Consider the following 15,564-nt stretch of genomic DNA (forward strand, 5'->3'; position numbering starts at 1 on the left):
GGAACAGCCTGTCTGGTAGAATGCGCGGGTCCCTCTGCGGAGCTGCGTGCCCTGGGGGTGAAATGCGCACAGCCAGGAAGAGGCCTTTGCACAACTCGTTCGAAAGAGGAAGCACAGAAAGCACTGAAGTAAACACTTAGAAAGACAGTTTTGAAAGAAATCCGGTTCTTGGGCTTCTATCCAGCTGTCTTCTGGCCCCAAATCCCTTTGCCAGTTTCCACTAATATACTGAGGCGACAAAGAAGGTCAATTCTCCAACGGACACTCCTTAGAAAAGGGGGCGCTTGGCGCAAGTAAGGGAGAGATGAGCCAGGAAGGCACAACTTTACCAGAATTTAAAAACAGCAAACAAACAACAATAACAACACCTCTTTCCTTAGGGTTATCAAGGTTGCAGTGTAGAGGGGGCAAGTAAGAGGAAATGAGATACAAATGCAATGAGGAGGATAGATCAGCCCCGACTTTTCACAGTCGTGCTCCATCCGTGTTTCTCCGCTAGAGTCTCCAACCAGGCGCCCCCCTTGCCCTTCATGCAAAGCAGCCGCAAGCGCCCCACGTCTGCGCTGGCGGGGGAAGGGCAGGGCTGACACCACTTCCTCCCTGAGGCTGCAGACCTGAGCCCGGTGCAGCCTAGTGCACTTCGTCGCATTCCCCGGTGTCCCGAGGCCGACCCCGTGCCCTGCCCGCACCCCAGCCAGATCCCCAGACAGCCTTGGAGGTAAGCGGTGCCAGCCGGCATGGGAGCAATGGGACCTGCAGCCTGGACCCTGGGGAAGTCACCTCACCTTGCTTCAGGACCCTGGGTCCCAGGCCCGACCCAGCGTTCCTGAGGGACGCGCGCCCCCACCCCCTCTTGGACCAGCTCCCCAGGGTCCCACCACTGATGTCCCCACTTGACCCAGCTCCCTGGGCGTTTGGGGCTGAGGCTGGCCTTCCCTGCGCCCGGTTTCATCAGATTTGACTGCTTTCCTGCCCAGAAAATTGCTACCAGTTCCCATGAGGAACCAAGAGGAATATCCACCAGGTCCAGAAGCCCCGCCAACTGGAAGGGATTCCTGGGGCATTTCTGGGCACTGTAGATTAAATGCAAGTCCTGTAGAATTTGAGACACTTCCTTGAAAACTTTCAGACAACTGTTTCTTCTTTTTAAAAATAACTTTTCTTCTGAATTATTGTCCTTTTTGTCGTAAACTAAGACAGAGGGAAAATATGGACACCACGCGGAGGTTTGTAATGTGGCTTGGAAATTAATGTCCAGAGTGTGGTTTTATAGCATGAAGGGAATTAGTAAGATGCCTTATATCCTGGAGGGCCTCAGCGCAGGGGCCCCACTGAAAACTTTGCTCAGTGTACCTCTCATTTTCCTCTGGGGAGGGGTTTCTTATTATTCATACCATGTGGAAGGCTAACTGTGCTGTTTCCTAGACATTCACAGCAAAGGGGTTCAAAAAGAACATGTAATGTGACCGTTACAGAAAGAGAAATGGAGTAGCAGAGGAAAGTAAGTAACATAGAGGGAAAGGGCACATGAGTTTATTACTCCCCAGGGTATTGTTCCTGGTGGTATAACGTGGCTTAATCAAGTTAAGGGTGCTAGGCTACTGCTAACTTTAAAGTCTAGGCCAGTGGTCAGCAAACTCATTAGTCAACAGAGCCAAATATCAACAGTACAATGATTGAAATTTCTTTTGAGAGCCAAATTTTTAAACTTAAACTTCTTCTAACGCCACTTCTTCAAAATAGACTTGCCCAGGCCGTGGTATTTTGTGGAAGAGTCACACTCAAGGGGCAAAGAGCCGCATGTGGCTCGTGAGCCGCAGTTTGCCGACCACTGGCTAGGCCTTTGAATGGAAATTTCAGAAAGAGAGCCTTTGTCCCCTTGCATGAGCCCCCAGTGGCAATTTTCCTCTGGCCTCGCTGAAATACTGGAACGGCACATGGGCGTTCTGACAGTAATGCTGGCTGGCAAAATTAACCGAGGTTCCGCTAAGAAAGCTGTCATGTTTTCCAAATGGTATTTCCTGCCTGCTTAACATGTGGTGAAAGGTCAAAGAAATTTAACGTCATCTTCAGACCATCAGGACGTAATAATTTTTACAATATTATTAATATTTGTGTCTTTTCTGGGTATTTGGGAGACTGGGGTTCATCTCTGTCTTTAACTAGAACAAGTATGACCTTGAATAAGTTTTAACCTCTCTGGACCTGAGATAATTTGCCAGTAAAGTGAGATTATTGCACTACATTATGTCTGTCGTTAAAATAGCAATTAGGGAATTGCTATAATTCTTTGAATTTGTCCTGTCTGGAATGCTGATAAAGTTAGAATTGCTGATCACTAACCAACAAGAATGGAGAAAATAATAATGATAACAGATTTTGTTAGATTCTGAAAGATCAATAGTTTAGAGGCCTTTTGTTTCTCTGAATACAGTCAATTTCTGGCCTATTGATGGCAAATTTCTGTTCTGTTGAAAAACTGAGTTGATGTGCCCAAGTTTGATTTCAAAATTCTTCAATTGTTATTTCTTTAGAAATATAATTTTGTAATGTGGATGACTTATGATTTAGTTACTTTAAATCTTAAACACAATACTTACTAAGTGATGTTAGTATCCATTACATTTTCTGTATTTTTATATCCTAAGAATGTATACTAATTGCCCACTTTTTTTGCCTTTTTTCACTTATAAATAAAATTGTTTAGATATCTTCATATTATTCTTCCAGTAAGCTTTTTATAAAATTCATTGCTATAAATGACTGTTTAATATGCCACTTTGAATTTTTTTAACCATCCTACTTTCAAAAAGCATTATTATTTTCATTTACTTCTAATACTCCTCAACCTTATTTAATTATTTTTATACCGAACACTTTTAGTGATTCCACAAATATTATAATAAATTAAGTTTGCATTTTATAGTCTGTCACACCAAAATCAGTTTTATAGAACCTCATGCATTGATTTATAGACAATAGAATGATCTTAGTAATTCTCACCTCAAAATACAACAATCCTTATTAACGTAATTAATATTTTAGTGTGGAAAATATGTCCATATTTTATATTAGTCCTGTCATCCTAACTGGCAAGTAACTTAAATTTTAAGTATTTGTTATACATTTGAGTACATAATAAATGCCAAAATGTAAGGCATTGGTATATTGGTTTTATAGTAAATTGGTTTATATGTATTAGAGTTATAATAATTATGAGATGCATGGCTTTTAGAGGAAACTGCTATATATTTAGAAAAGCATCAATTAGATTTCTTTTGAGAAGAAAGGATAGCAGCACTGAGGTATGGCATTAAATGACCTAAAAACAGTTTAAGGAGCTAGACTGTACATGAGATGTGACATGTCAGGGCCTGAGGACGCTTCTAGGACTAGAGGATGTGACCTGCCACCACTGCTTCCTTATTGCCTCACCACGTTCCTGGCACCAGAGTTAGGACTGCAAAAGTGTTTGCTGAAAGTACAGAAACAGTGTCAGTTCCACCTCTGGGCTGTCCCATCCAAATGTCACAAGGGCAGCTGGCCCTGTGGGCACCAACCCTGAGACATGAGCAGGCAGAGGTGACACACCACTCCAAAGCTCCACTCCTTCTCCATGCGTCTTCTGAAGCTTGAATTCATCACCCAGTTTCCAAACATTTCATGTGTTACAGAAAACCAGAGAAGAACCAAGCAACATTTAGATGGAGTTACATTTATTATTATTATTATTATTATTATTATTATTATTACACACGGGCCCAGAGGAAAATGTCTCTCAAATTCTGGGCCCCGTCACACAGGAAGTTGCCTGTATTTATACCTTTTTACTCTCTTTGTCTCCCAAATATGGGGTTCTGTTCCGGTCCCCTTTGCAAGTTCTTAAAGAGCCCCTATGTGCTGGGGCTTTGAGACCGCAACCAAAGGTTTGGCCTGGTGCCAGCACTGATAACTTCATCTGGGGAAGGCTTAATGGCCTCTATGAAATGGGAGTAGTCTTATTTTCCTTATTATTTAAGCAAGCAAGCATTTACAGAAGCCAAATAGCAGGGTTAAAATTTTAAACAACAGTTTTTATATAAGATGGATGCTTCACATGAACATTGACTATGCACTTGAACCATTAAGACTCATACGAACTGTTTTCTTTATTTTTTGTCAACTCAGTCAGATAGTAATAGTAAATAATAATTATAGCTTATATGCTGTACCAGACTTGCACTAACTAATTTAGATGCATCATTTCATCCTGGGCTTATACTATTGAAGAAATGAAAGCATAGAGAGGTTAAGAAGATTCCCCAGGGAGTCAAAAGCACAGTTGACCTTTCAGCTGAGTCAGTCTGGTATCAGCTCTGGAGGTGCTATACTAGGGATAAGGACTTAAATGATGGAAAAACATGGACCTTTCTGTGGGGTCAGGGAAGGGAAGATTAAAGGAAGAATACCAAGCAAATAACTTGCCTTATTAGTGCTCTTTTTTTATTTAATCCTCACCTGAGGATATGTTTTCATTGATTTTAGATAGAAACATCAATCGGTTGCCTCCTGTACGCACCCTGACTGGGGATTGAACCCCAAACCGGTACGTACCCTAACCTGAATCCAATCCAAGACCTTTGGTTGCACAGGTCGACACTCCAACCAACTGAGCCACACCAGCCAGGGCTCCTTTGTTTAGTTAGGTTCTTCCTAGTGGGAAGACAAGATAGTATAATCAGTTGTGAAGTTATTATCTTTTTATGTCTTTTGAAAAAATAATCTTTGGCAGCAATTGTGTGTTTTTGTTATCTTTTTTTTTATTTAAATTCTTTATGGTTTAAAGTATTACATGAGTCTCCTTTTTACCCCATTGATCTCTCCCTGACTGCCCCCACCCCTTAGCACATGCACTCATCACCCCCCACCCCCAGTCTGTGTCCATTGGTTATGCTCATCTGCATGCATGCAATGTTCTTTGGTTGATCTCTTAGCCCTCACTCCCTGCCTTCCCTCATAGGTTGGACAGTCTGTTCAATGCTTCTATGACTCTGAATCTTTTTTTTTTTTCAAGAGATGTCTTTTTTTTTAATATACCTTATCGATTTTATTACAAAGAGGAAGGGAGAGGTAGAGGGAGAGAGAGTTAGAAACACCGATGAAAGAGAAATATCTATCAGCTGCCTCCTGCACACCCCCTATTGGGGATGTGACCGAAACCAAGGTACATGCCCTTTACCAGAATCAAACCTGGGACTCTTGAGTCTGCAGGCCGACGCTCTATCCACTGAGCCAAACCCTGAATCTATTTTTAGGGCCTGAATCTATTTTTGTTCATCAGTTTATGTTGTTCATTATATTCCACAAATGAGTGAGGTAATGTGATATTTATCTTTCTCTGACTGGCTTATTTCACTCAGTATAATGCTCTCCAGTTCCATGCTGTTGCAAATGATTAAGAATTCCTTCTTTTTTACAGCAACATAGTATTCCACTGTGTAGATGTACCACAGTTTTCTAATCTGTTCATCTGCTGATGGCACTTAGGCTGTTTCCAAATCTTAGCTATGGTGAATTGTGCTGCTATGAACATAGGGGTGCGTATTTCCTTTCTGATTCGTGTTTCTGGTTTCTTGGGATATATTCCTAGAAGTGGGATCACTGGGTCAAATGGGAGTTCCATTTTTAGTTTTTTGAGGAAACACCACACTGTTTTCTACAGTGGCTGCACCAGTCTGCATTCCCACCAGCAGTGCAAGAGGGTTCCTTTTTCTCCAAATCCTCTCCAGCACTTGTCGTTTGTTGATCTGTTGATGATAGCCATTGTGATAGGTGAGAGATGGTACCTCATTGTTGTTTTGATTTGCACCTCTCAGATGACTAGTGACTTTCAGCATGTTTTCATATGTCTCTCGGCCTTCTGTATGTGTCTATATCTTCTTTCTAAAAGTGTTTGTTTAGGTCCTTTGCCCATTTTTTTTATTCGATTGTTTATCTTCCTTTTGTTAAGTTGAATGAGTTCCCTATAAACTTCAGAGATTAAACCCTTATTGGATACTAGAGGCCCGGTGCACAAAATTTGTGCACAGGGCCAGGGGGGTGTCCCTCAGCCCAGCCAGCACCCTCTCCAATCTGGGATCCCTAGTGGGATCAGGCCTAAATGGGCAGTCGGACATCCCTCTCACAATCCAGGACTGCTGGCTTCCAACTGCTTGCCTGCCTGCCTGCCTGATTGCCCCTAACCGCTTCTGCCTGCCAGCATGATCACCCCCTAACCACTCCCCTGCCAGCCTGATCAATGGCTGCCTAACTGCTCCCCAGCCGGCCCGATTGCCCCTAACTACCCTCCCCTACTGTCCTGGTCACCCCTAACTGCCCTCCCCTGCCAGTCTGGTTGCCCCTAACTGTCCTCCCCTGCAGGCCTAGTTGCCCGCAACGGCCCTCCCCTGCAGGCCTGGTCGCCCCCAACGGCCCTCCCCTGCAGGCCAGGTCACCCCCAACTGCCCTCTCCTTCAGGCTTGGTCCCCCCCAATGACCGTCGCCTGCAGGCCTAGTCCCCCCCAACTGCCCTCCCCTACTGGCCTGGTCTCCACCAACTGCCCTCCTCTGCTGGCCCGGGCACCCCTAACTGCCCTCCCTGCTGGCCTGATCGCCCACAACTGCCCTCCCGTGCAGACCTGGTCTCCCCACTTGCCCTCCTCTGCCAGCCTGGTCACCCCTAACTGCCCTCCCTGCTGCCTGATCACCCACAACTGCCCTCCCCTGCAGGCCTGGGTTCCCCGCAACTGCCCTCCCCTGCTGGCCTGATCTCCCCCCAACTGCCCTCCCCTGCTGGCCTGATCACCCACAACTGCCCTCCCCTGCAGGCCTGGTCCCCCACAACTGCCCTCCCTGCTTGCCTGATTGTCTACAACTGCCCTCTTCTACAGGCCTGGTCCTCCCAACTGCCCTCCCCTGCAGTTCTGGTTCCCCCCCCCCAACTATACTCCACTGCAGGCCTGGTCCCCCCAACTGCCCTCCTCTGCTGGCCCAGTCACCCCTACCTGCCCTCCCTGCTGGCCTGATCACCCACAACTGCCCTCCCCTGCAGGCCGGGTCCCTCCCAACTGCCCTCCCCTGCAGGCTGGGTCCCTCCCAACTGCCCTCTTCTGCAGGCCTGGTTCCCCCAACTGCCCTCCTCTGTAGGCCTGTTTCCCCCCAACCTTCCCCTGCAGCCCTGGTTCCCCCCAACTGCCCTCCCCTGCAGGTCTGGGTCCCCCCTAACTGCCCTCCCTTGCTGGCCTGGTCTCCCCCAACTGCCTTCCTCTGCTGGCCTGGTCACCCCTAACTGCCCACAACAGCCCTCCCCTGCAAGCCATCTTGTGGCAGCCATCTTGTGTCCACATGGGGGCAGCCATCTTGTGTCTTGGAATGACAGTCAATTTGCATATTACTCTTTTCTTAGATAGGATAACATAGGTAAATATGTTCTCCCATGCAGTGGGCTTTCTTGTTGTTTTGTTGATGGTTTCTTTTGCTGTGCAGAAGCTTTTTATTTTGATGTAGTCCCATTTGTTTATTTTCTCCTTAGTTTTCATTTCCCTAGGAGCTGTATCGGTAAAGATATTGCTACAACAAATGTCTGCTATTTTGCTGCCTATGGCTTCTTCTAGGATTTTTATGGTTTCTTGTCTTACATTTAAGTCCTTTATCCATTTTGAGTTTATTTTTGTGGATGGTGTAACTTGGTAATCTAGTTTTGTTTTTTGCATGTATCTGTCCAATTTCCCAACACCATTTATTGAAGAGACTGTCGTGATTCCATTGTATGCTCTTGCCTCCTTTGTCAAATATTAATTGAGCATAATGGCTTAGTTTGATTTCTGGGGTCTTTGTTCTATTCCATTGATCTATATGTCTGTTCTTGTGCCAGTACCAGGCAGTGGCTTTGAACATAGTTTGATATCTAGAATTGTGATCCCTCAAACTTTGTTCTTCTTTCTCAACTTTGCTACAGCTATTTGGGATCTTTTTTTTATTCCAGATGAATTTTTGGAAAGTTTGTTCTAGGTCTTTGAAGTATGCCGTTGGTATCTTAATGGGGATTGCTTGAGTCTGTAGATTGCTTTGGGTAGTATGGACATTTTAATGATGTTGATTCTACCAATCCATGAACACAGTATATTCTTCCATTTGTTTATGTCTTCCTCTATCTCTTTTTTCAGCATCCTGTAATTTTCTGAGTACAGGTCTTTACCTCCTTGGTTAAATTTATTCCTAGGTATCTTAATTTTTTTGTTGCAATGGTAAATGTGATTATTTTTTTGTTCTCTTTCTGTGAGTTCATTATTGATGATAAAAAAGCCATAGATTTCTGGGTGTTGATTTTGTATCCTGCTACATTGCCAAATTCATTTATTACTTCTAGTAGTTTTTTGATGGAGTCTTTAGGGTTTTCTATGTACAATATCATGTCATCCGCGAATAGTGACAATTTTACTTCTACTTTTCCAATTTGGATGCCTTTTATTTCTTTTTCTTGTCTGATCACTATGGCTAGCACTTCCAGTACTATTATTTGACCAAGAGTGGTGAAAGTGGGTATCCCTGTCTTGTTCCTGCTCTTAGGGAAAATGGTTTTAGTTTTTGCTCATTGAGTATGATGTTGGCTATAGGTTTGTCATATACAGCTTTTATTATGTTGAGGTATAATCCCTCTATTCCCACTTTGCTGAGAGTTTTTACGAGGAAAGGGTGCTGGATTTTGTACAATGCCTTTTCTGCATCAATTGATATGATTATGTGATTTTTGTCTCTTATTTTGTTTATGTGATGTATCATGTTTATTGATTTGCAGATTTTGTACCAGCCTTGTATCCCTGGAGTAAATCCCAGTTTGTCATGGTGATCTTTCTAATGTAATGCTGGATCCAATTTGTTAGAATTTTGTTGAGGATTTTAGCGTCTATCTTCATCAGGGATATTGGTCTGTAATTCTCTTTCTGTGTAGTGTCTTTATCTGGTTTGGGGGTTAGGGTAATGCTAGATTCATAGAAAGAGCTTGGAAGCGTGAATTCCTCTTGAATTTTTTGGAATAGTCTGAGAAGGACAGATTTTAGTTCTTCTCTGAATGTTTGGTAAAATTCCCCTGTGAAGCTGTCTGGCCCCCGACTTGTGTTTGCTGGATGTTTTTGGATGACTGCTTTAATTTCCTCCTTAGTTATTGCCTGTTGACATTTTTTTCTTTTTTCTTTTTTTTTTTTTTTTTTTTTTTTTGAGTTTTGGAATATGCCCATTTCCTCTAGGTTGTTTATTTTGTTGGATTAGAGTTGTTCATAGTATACTTTTACAATCTTTTGTATTTCTGTGGGGTTTGTTGGTATTTCACCTCTTTCATTTCTGATTTTGTTTATTTAGGTCCTCTCTTTTTGCTTCTTGGTGAGCCTGGCTAGAGGTTCATCAATCTTGTTTATCCTTTCAAAGAACCAGCTCTTGGTTTCATTGATCTTTTGTATTGTGGTGTGTGTTTTTTTCATCTCTATTTCATTTATTTCTGCTCTAATCTCTATTATCTCCTTCCTTCTGCTCACTCTGGGCTTTTCTTGTTGCTCTCTTTCTAATTCTTTAAGTTGTAGAGTTAGATAATTTATTACCATTTTTTTCTTGTTTTTTGAGGTAGGCCTGTAGAACTATGAACTTCCCTCTCAGGACTGCTTTCACTGTGTCCTATAGGTTTGGGATTGCTGTGTTTTCATTGTCATTCGTTTCCAAGATGTTTTTTAATTTCTTCTTTGATCTCTTTGGTAACCCAGTCATTGTTTAGTAGCATGCTATTCAGACTCCAAGTGTTTGAATTTTTTAATTGTTTTTATTGTAGTTGATTTCTAATATTATGCCATTGTGATCTGAGAAGATGCTTGATATGATTTCAATCTTCTTGAATTTGGAGAGACTTTGCCTGTGACCCAATATGTGATCTGTCTTTGAAAATGTCCTGTTTGCAATTGAGAAGAATGTATATTCTGTAGCTTTGGGGTGAAATGTTCTGAAGTTGTCAATTAAGTCCATCTAATCTAGTGAGGCATTTAGGATTGCTGTTTCTTTGCTGATTTTTTTTTTTTTTTTTTTTTTTTTTTTGTCTAGAGGATTTATCCAGTGATGCCAGTGGGGTATTAAAGTCCCCTACTATGATCATATTGCTGTCAATCTCTCCGTTGATGTCTTCCAGAAGTTTTTTTATGTATTTGGGTGCTCCTGTTTTCATTATCTTTATTGCATTGTAATCCCTCTTGATAGCTTGCAAGGTTAATTAAATCAATGAAATAGCGAGCATAATTATATTTTTCTAATTCTACTGGGGATCTTTCTGATTTCATTTCATATCACAGACTCATCAATGACATGGTTGTGGGAAGGAAGGGAGGATAAATTCTCCATCACACAGCAGTTGTGTTTTCACCAACTGGCTAGAAGACTTATGTCCAGAGAGTTATATCTAATTGAAGAGAAGATAAAGACTGATAGTAGAACAAGTAAACTAGACTAGATTTGTTCTTTCTTCCTTTTTTTATTATTAAATAGTTCATACACATAAAATTTGATAGATATATGGGTAAATTAAAATAAATAATAAAGCCAACATCTGTATCTACTGCCCAGCTTAAAAAGTAAAACATTATCAATACATCTTCTGACTTCCTCTCAATAGCATTACCCTTTTTTTCTCTAGACATAATCATTATTCTGAATTTGCTGGTTTTTTGGAAAGCATTTAAAAGAATGTGCATGCATTTGCAAATATGTCAAACTGGAAAATAGAGTACATTGGCACTTGGAATTATAGAATCTCTGCTTACTCTAGGCATGATCATAAATAGAGTGTCCTATTACATAAAGACAACTTATTATAACTTAAATAGCATAAAAACAAAGTAGATTACACATGGTTAAAATTAAGTACCATGGAAATACTTAGTAGTATCTTAGTCATTACTGAAATGACTAAGATTTATCAGTGGATAGCTATAACTTTTAAGTGTAATAAAGAATATGGAATTTAGGAACTGCTACTTTTTCCATAGTACTTAGATTTCTACTTTAAATACTATTTGAGCCCTAACTGGTTTGGCTCAGTGGATAGAGCATCAGCCTGCAGACTGAAGGGTCCCAGGTTGATTACGGTCAAGGGCATGTACCTTGGTTGTGGGCACATCCCCAGTAGGGGGTGTGCAGGAGGCAGCTGATCAATGTTTCTCTCTCATCGATGTTTCTAACTCTGTATCCCTCTCTCTTCCTCTCTGTAAAAAATCAATAAACATCAGCTTATAAGAAAATAAAGAGCTTTTATTTACGAGTTAACCGGCAAAAAGACAGAGGGCTCACCCCAAATCTGTCTCCTGGTCAAGTGGCAAGATTTAAGGGGCTTCAGCACCAGATCATCCCAGACAGTAGACTCTTTGCTTCAGAAAGGGTTCTGGGGTTCAGGTTCTAGTCATATGGGTATTTTGGATCCATGGGGGCGGGGGTGGAGAGAAGTTACTGGTGCACAAGTGTTACTTGTGAGTAGTGTTTACCTGTAAGTGGTGTATACAAGGTTTAAACTTCATTTCAAATCTAGTTAGAAACAGCATAGGACCAGTTTAAGCTGGTTCTGTGGTCACAATTCCTTAAAATGAGAATAATAATAGCATCTTCTCAAATAGTTAACTTAGCCTGACTACCTTAGCCTTATATATAATAAGCAAATAGTTACTACCAATTGATGCATCATATCCACATCCAAAAGTGAATTTCTGTTGTCTCTCCCCCAACAGCCCCATGTTGATGACAATTCCATCATTCCAGGTGTTTTGGCCAAAAGCTTTGACTACTCATTCTCTCACACCTCACATCCACTCTGTCAGGAGATCCTGTTGGTTCTATCTTCAAAAATATGCTGATTCCCAAAGCTTCCTAATGGGTTCCTTGCTCTCATCCTTGCTCCTGCCAGTTTATGCTCAAGCAGTGGAGATGAGAATTTTAAATGTCAGGCAGATCAAGTTTACTTCTCTTCTCAGAATCCCACAATAGTTCCTCAATTTATCTCTGAGTAAAAGCTAAGGATTTTTAAATGGCCTACCAGACCCTATAAGTACAGTGGGAAAGGAAATGAGGAGATTCTGATTTAACACTTGGTTAGTAATATTCAGATTATATTCATATGGTACAGTCACCACAATCTATCATATTTGAGTCAAATGCTTAGGCACTTGTCATAACAAAACTGGAGCACCCTGGAGCAGCACTCCAATGGGAATGTAATGCACACCACATGGATAACTCAACATTTTCAAGAAGCCACATTAAAAAGAGAAAGAAGACACAAGTGACATTAATCTTAGCAATAACCTTTATTTAATATATATCCAAAATGATCATTTAACTGATATTATTTATAATAAATTACATTAAATTTAAGTATTATTAAAATTATTGATGACCTCTTTTGTTCTTTTTTTTTTACATTAAATCTTCCAAACCCAGTGGGCAGTGCAACTCTAGAAAATTGCACCAATATTGTATCCTAACTATGTGTTTATTATTCAACTGCATGGAAGATACTAGATAAATTATGAAGTAATTTTCTATTGGTATGAGGCCTGTTGCTGTAACCCAATTTTAATTCATGTTTAAAACTATACCCAGAATGCTTTATTAACCTTCTCCCAACAAAAACAAACAACCTCCAGTTGTCATTGCTTACTTTTCATTCTCTCCCCCCCTCTCCCCCTGCACTAATTGTTGGATTCAACCTCATAATAACAGGGACTAACAAAGAAGGGAACTAAATGGTAGAGCTATATGTCATAAACCCACATCCGGCAAAATGTGATCTGTTGCCCTAGGCAACAGCAGTTGTCAACCTTTTTTTCTTTTTCTTTTTTTTTCTTTTTGGTTCCACCTACTAGTTCAGAAGAATAGCATCCCCTCATCAACAACAACTCTCTTTGCACTGATTCTCAGGTCCAGAAACACACCTTTTCTTTGGAGAAGGGGTTGTGATAAGGTTTGAAATGTGTAGTTGAAGGTGCCACGGATATGGTCTGAACAGTCTCGGACATTCTGATGCTATTCCTCTCTTGTTCAGAATGGTTAAGAATCTCTGTTCTAGTGTTTCTAGATGTCCTTCCCACATCTTAGTCTTTAAAAATGTGCCTGGCTGACAAAAAGAATGGAAGTCCAGCTCACTGTCCATGTACACAGAAATGTAGCAGATGGAAATAACTAACCAGTGTAGACTTGGGAACATGTGTGTCTCTTGTGTGGGTGGGTGCAAGTAAGTGACTGACATTTGTCTCCACTTGTGATTTTAGAGGAGTAATCCTATCTAATAAAAGAGTAACATGCAAATTGACCATACCTCCACTACACCAACAAGCCACACCCACCCGGCAATCAGGAGCGAGTATGCAAATTAACCCAACAAAGATGGCTGCAGCCACGGAGCGAGCAGGAGGCTTGGGTTTCCCTGGCAATGGAGGAAGACAAGCTTCCTGCACACCCTGGCCGGCCCTGGACTCCACTCAAGGCTACAAAGTTTCAATTATAGAAGATAAATAAATCCCAAGAAAAATGGCAGCAGCCACAGAGCTGGAGAGAGCAGGAGGCTTGGGTTGCCCCCGGCGATGGAGGAAGCCAAGCTTCTTGGCCTGCCTTGGCCTCCGCTCAAGGCTACAAAGTTTCAATTATAGAAGATAAATAAATCCCAGATACCAGGGCCTCCGCTTGGGTCGCCAGAAGGCATGGCCAGCCTGCAAACTACCACAGCCCCCATGCCCCAAGGGAACACCCACCCTGATCCGGGACACCCTTCAGGGCAAACCAACCGGCCCCCACCCGTGCACCAGGCCTCTATACTATCTAATAAAAGAGTAATATGCAAATTGACTGTCACTCCAACATAAGATGGCCGCCCCCATGTGGACACAAGATGGCCAGCAGGGGAGGGCAGTTGGGAGGGACCAGGTCTGCAAGGGAGGGCAGTTGGGAACAATCAAGCCTGCAGGGGAGGGCAGTTAGGGGTGACCAGGCTGGCAGATGAGGGAAATTGAGGGCAACTGGGCCTGCAGGGAAAGGCAGTTTGTTGGGGACCCAGGCCTGCAGGGGAGAGCAGTTGGGGGAGACCAGGCCTACAAGGGAGAGCAGTTAGGGGTGACCAGGCCTGCAGGGGAGAGCAGTTAGGGGCAATCAGGCTGGCAGGGGAGCAGTTAGGCATGCATCAGGCTGGCAGGGGAGTGGTTAGGGGCTGATCAGGCTGGCAGGCAGAAGCAGTTAGGGGCAATCAGGAAGGCAGGCAGGTGAGCAGTTGGGAGCTAGCAGTCCTGGAATGTGAGAGGGATGTCCCAGATTGGAGAGGGTGCAGGTTGGGCTGAGGGACACACACTCCCGTGCACGAATTTCGTGCACCAAGCCTCTAGTCTTATATAATAAAAAGGCTAATATGCAAATCAACCAAATGGTGGAACCACTGGTTGCTATGATGCTCACTGACCACCAGGGGGCAGATGTTCAATGCAGGAGCTGTCCCCTGGTGGTCAGTGTGCTCCCAAAATGGGAGTGCTGCTCAGCCAGAAGCCAGACTCACGGCTGGCAAGCACAGCGACAGTGGTGGGAGCCTCTCCTGCCTCCGTGGCAGCGCTAAGGATATCCAACTGCCGGCTTAGGCCCACTCCCTTCATCCCCCGAGGGATCCTGGGTTGCAGGAGGATGCAGGCCGGGCTGAGGGTCCCCTCCCTCCTCTCCTCCCCCAAGTGCATGAATTTCGTGCATTGGGCCTCTAGTATAGTAATAAAAATGATAATGATGATGATTACAATAATAGCTGAGATTAGTGTCACTAATATCATTTTATATGTGCCAGACACTAATCACTTTATAGGCACCATCATATCCCTGTGAGGTAGGGACTGTTTTCATCACCATTTTACAGATGAGGAAATGAAGCCAACAGAGAGGCTGAGTAACTTGCCCAGGATCACTCAGCAGCTAAATTTATTTGCCAAGTACATGGTAAGTGTCACACAGTTGGGTGAAAATACAAGATTCCACACCTCAACTCACAGTGTGATGTGAAAGACAGACACAACCATAATAGATATGGACACATAGACACTGTAACATCAGTATGAGCAAAGTAGCTGCCACTTTCCACCTCTTCCTAATCACAATCCATGTTTTCAGAAGGCAATGTCGCATGGTGACTGTGAGCATAGGCATTTGAGTTAGAACTGGGCACAGTCCAGTCCACACTTCACGTGAACTTACATGAATTATTTAACTTTTCTTGGTCTGAGTTTTATAAACTATAAAGTTAGAATAATGTCACCACATTATAGAATGGTTTTGATAATTAAATGAGATATTATAGGTGTTTGACCTGTAGTAACTGTTCCATATTTATAACTCCTACTATTCTTATTCTAAAGTAGGTGCTAATACATTTTTATTGATTTCAAAGGGGAAGGAAGAGGGAGAGAGAGATAAAAACATCAATGATGAGAGAGAATATTTGATTAGCTGCCTCCTGCATGCACCACACTGGGGATTGAGCCCGCAACCGGGGCATAG

The 15,564-nt window shown here is 42.7% G+C and overlaps 1 protein-coding gene across 2 annotated transcripts in view; it reads left to right on the top strand.

Annotated features, from left to right (window-relative positions):
* The first annotated feature begins 591 nt into the window (after positions 1–591).
* Positions 592–15,564, top strand: part of APBB1IP (amyloid beta precursor protein binding family B member 1 interacting protein) — a 135,120-nt gene continuing 120,147 nt past the window's right edge. The window contains exon 1 of one of the 2 annotated variants that reach the window (XM_080641491.1): positions 592–718. The gene's annotated coding sequence lies outside the window, so the exon portion shown is untranslated. The remainder of the gene's footprint in view (positions 719–15,564) is intronic. The other variant, XM_080641492.1, reaches the window with a different exon arrangement.

This window comes from Plecotus auritus, assembly GCF_963455305.1.
Source record: "Plecotus auritus genome assembly, chromosome: 1".
Taxonomy (NCBI): Eukaryota; Metazoa; Chordata; class Mammalia; order Chiroptera; family Vespertilionidae; genus Plecotus; species Plecotus auritus.